The following is a 4,507-nucleotide window of genomic DNA, read 5'->3' on the forward strand; positions in this document are numbered from 1 at the left end:
ACCATAAATTGTATCAAAGAAAATCCATTTTAAAACAAAATATTTATTTCTATACCATAATCCCCTTTTTACCTTTAAGAGAGATTGGTTTTGATTATTAACCATTTATAACCAAGTCCATTTAAATGAAAGCAAACATTTATAGACAATATTTGGGAATTTGGGCATTGTTCTTTCCAAACTGCTTCCTGCTGGTAGGAGGCACTGTCTTGATAATCTTAAGAAGACACAGAAACCCTGACTGTAGTGGTCTGCAAAGCTGCCTTGTCCCATGGACATTGCTTCAGGGGGTCTGGCTTGATCGAACCATATTAGTATTAAAGGAATCCAAAGCTTTTCGTTTTCTGTGGAAACAAAAATAGAATTCCTTTTCCCCAGTAACCTGTACTTGAACTTAAATTTTGGAGTCAAAGCATTTTTAAAATATATATATTGGGCTCTCTGCTCCTCCCTGTTCTAGAGACAGCCGCATCTTTTCGTGCATTGCCTGCCAGCCTCGTTTCTGAGACACAATGGTGAAGGTCAGAGTGAACGGATTTGGCCGTATTGGACGCCTGGTTACCAGGGCTGCCATCAATTCTGGCAAAGTGGACATTGTTGCCATCAATGACCCCTTCATTGACCTCAACTACATGGTCTATATGTTCCAGTATGACTCCACCCACGGCAAGTTCAAGGGCACAGTCAAGGCTGAGAATGGGAAGCTTGTCATCAACGGGAAGGCTATCACCATCTTCCAGGAGCGAGATCCCGCCAACATCAAATGGGGTGATGCTGGTGCCGAGTATGTTGTGGAATCTACTGGTGTCTTCACCACCATGGAGAAGGCTGGGGCCCACTTGAAGGGTGGGGCCAAGAGGGTCATCATCTCCGCCCCTTCTGCTGATGCCCCCATGTTTGTGATGGGTGTGAACCATGAGAAATATGACAACTCCCTCAAGATTGTCAGCAACGCTTCCTGCACTACCAATTGTTTAGCCCCCTTGGCCAAGGTCATCCATGACAACTTTGGCATTGTGGAAGGACTCATGACCACAGTCCATGCCATCACTGCCACCCAGAAGACTGTGGATGGCCCCTCCGGGAAGCTGTGACGTGATGGACATGGGGCTGCCCAGAACATCATCCCTGCATCGAATGGTGCTGCCAAAGCTGTGGGCAAGGTCATCCCAGAGCTGAACGGGAAGCTCACTGGCATGGCCTTCCGCGTTCCTACCCCCAATGTGTCCGTCGTGGATCTGACATGCCGCCTGGAGAAAGCTGCCAAGTATGATGAAATCAAGAAGGTGGTGAAGCAGGCATCTGAGGGCCCACTGAAGGGCATCCTGGGCTACACCGAGGACCAGGTTGTCTCTTGCGACTTCAACAGTGACTCCCACTCTTCCACCTTTGACGCTGGGGCTGGCATCGCTCTCAATAACAACTTCGTAAAGCTCATTTCCTGGTATGACAATGAATTCGGCTACAGCAACAGGGTGGTGGACCTCATGGCCTACATGGCCTCCAAGGAGTAAGAGCCCATCCTGGACCATCCATCCCAGCAAGGACATGAGCAAGAGAGAGGCCCTGGCTGCTGAGCAGTCCCTGTCCAACAACCCCTGACACTAATCTCCCTCACAGTTTCCATCCCAGACCCCCAGAATGAAGGGGCTTAGGGAGCCCTTCTCTCTTGAGTACCATCAATAAAGTTCACTGCACCTGTAAAAAAAAAAAAAATATATATATATATATATATATATATATATATATATATATTGAATTAATCCAGCATAATTTCTTTTAACAGTTGTTATTTCCTCAGCAGTCAAATGATGCAAAAACAATATAATACCATACAGTATCCAGATTCTCTCTGTGCTTTCCATATTTTTTATTAATCTATCTCTTCTACTTCTAATTTTCAATTTTTTGACACAGAGTTTCTCTGTGTAAATTTTATCTGTTCTGAAATTAACTCTGTATACCAGGTTTACTTTAAAATCAGAGAGATCTGCTTGCCTCTGTCTCCCGAGTGCTGGAATTAAATGTGTGTGCCACCACACCCAGCTACTTTCTTTTTATTCTTTCTTAAACCATTTATCCTGTTTCTTTTTCTCTCCCAAGCCTACGTATATTTTAAAACACTCTGTAAACCTTTACAGGTTTTTCTTAATCTGAATCTGTCTTTACTGTAAATCTTTATCTTTTTGTGGCCACGAGTCTTTTATCTTGTAAACAACATTGGTCAAATGAAAGCCATGGCTGTATTAGCTGAGGTCTATCCAAGATGGCAGGGAACTGGGTTGGGGGGGAGGAACTGATAGCTGGCTCACTACCTTGGTCTAAGCTGCTATCCAGCAACATGCTGCTGGCTTGGAAATGTGGTCCCTGCCATTGTCAGCTCTCGTACACACCATTCAGTTGTTAGCAGAGCTCTTTAATAGCCTTCTGGTTTTTTGCCACTAATGCTGAATCAGGAAACATCCCTTAAAGGAGCCACACAAGTCTCTGCGTGTCTCAAGCAAAACAGAGCCCAACTGAGAAAAATGCTGCTACCAAGAAGCCTTGCTTGTCTTTGTTCTTTTGTTTCTAAAACCCTTTCTTTAGCTTTTGTTAAGTTTTAAGTGAAAGTTCTTCAGTATATGTTGGACACAATTTTGATATGAATATGTTTTTCCCTGCCAGTCTGGACCTACAGCTGCGCCAGCACCACATAACAGACAGAGACACTGTATTAGATATAAAGCTGTTGGTCACTTAATAAGTTCTTTTTTTTTCAGTTTGCCAAGCTGTGACTGTTTATTAACTGACCAGATTACAAGAATACCACAGGCAGCACCTTAGTTCATCTGTCTAATAAGCCTGTTTATCTGGTCTTCCCCTTGTGATAATGCTTTGCCTTTTCATAGAATAGCTTCCTCCATGCCTTCCGGAGTGTCTTCAGTGCAAACTTTTTCCAAAAGTGCTTCACCTTCAGCTCTGTGAAATTCCTTCGCTTTTTCTTAAGGGTTTCTGGCACAACAGGAATCTTCTTTTTCTTCTCCGGTGTGGCCTTCATGGTTCCTTTGAGTGTGTGTGTGGGGGGCACACTTAATAATTTCTTATTGGCTAGCTCTGTATTAAATATTAACCAATTTCTACTAATCTAAGTATTTCCAAGTGGTCTTATCTTACCGGAGAGAAGGGCCGGCATTCTGCTCTCTCCATCTGCCATCTTGAATATCCTCCCTACTACTTCCGGAATCCTCCTTGTCTCCATATGTGTTATCTTGCAGTATTTAAAATAAACATCATTAGTGGAAGCGACATAGCAGTGCATTTCTACATTAGGCAGATTTCTTTAGGATGCAGCTTATTAAAAGACATGCAGGTAATGACAAATTGGAATCTATCCAGAGGAAAGTAAGTGGACTGGGTCAGAATGGAAATCAGGCCAGGAAGCCAAAGGAGCTAGAAGCACGGAGGATAAAAATCTTTAGAAATTTATTTTAATTTAAATAAAATTGCTCAGCCAGCATGGTGGCCCACATCTTTAATACCATCAGCACTCTGGAAGGGGAGGCAGACCACTTCCCAGCCTATAGAGTGAGTTCCAGGGCAGCCAGGGCTACATAGAGAAAACCCCCCCAAAAAACCCAAAAAACACTATGTTTTTGTATTAAAGGACTCTGAGCAGACAATCAAGCCACCTGGAATTATGTAAGATGTCTGGCTGGAGGTAAACAGTGAACATCTCCTCATCAGAGGCACATAAAAAGAATTAAGGATTTAATTGATGACTTATTTATCCCTTCCCACTTAAATTTTGTGGCAGAGCTTTGACAATGTTGTGGACTTGTACTGCCTGCCTAAAGAAGGCAAGGACAGAGGGGCTAAGGAATGAAGCTCTGTGGTCCTAAGTGAGTTACAGCAAATGCCACTGTAAGTCTGTAAATCTGGCTTACTACCCCTAACCCTTCAAAACCGGCCTTCCCCACTTCCTGGATCCAATGGCCATTCCCTTCTCCCACAGTCTCTGGCCTGTAGAAATGCCTGGCATCTAGCAGGAACTTGGGACTCTTGTACTCTTCTTTCCTTTGGGGTCATTTTAAAATTGGTTTCATTATTAGGCTGAAGATAGGTAAGTGATGACCTAGAGTGTGTGATTCCAGGGGAGCTGTATATCTTTGAAGGGAAGTCTAGAATTTCATTGCTGCTTTGTCCTTTGAATCTTGAATGCTTTCCAAAATTATTTTGCAAAATTGCCAATAATTACGGGAAAGGGATCACCTTAAGATGCCAGGAAAATGGAGGAGGAGGAGCTCTGCATTCTGCAAAGGGCCTTTCCTAAGTGTCTAGAGGAAGTTTTGTGTGCTGGAAGGCTGGGCAAGTCAAGAAGCAGAGATCTTCAGAGAGCGGGGAGGAGTGGGGGGGAATTAATGCAAAAAATCTATTAAAAGTATTGTTTTTATGTAAACATATCCTCCTTAGACTTTATTAGATTTCAATATTTATATACATATATACATGTACATGTATATATACTTAC

At 43.0% G+C, this 4,507-nt stretch overlaps 1 pseudogene; it reads left to right on the forward strand.

Annotated features, from left to right (window-relative positions):
* Positions 1-493: 493 nt before the first annotated feature.
* On the forward strand, positions 494-1,561 carry LOC127217868 (glyceraldehyde-3-phosphate dehydrogenase-like; annotated as a pseudogene).
* The last annotated feature ends 2,946 nt before the right edge of the window (positions 1,562-4,507 follow it).

Source organism: Phodopus roborovskii, unplaced genomic scaffold, assembly GCF_943737965.1.
Source record: "Phodopus roborovskii unplaced genomic scaffold, PHOROB, whole genome shotgun sequence".
NCBI lineage: Eukaryota > Metazoa > Chordata > Mammalia > Rodentia > Cricetidae > Phodopus > Phodopus roborovskii.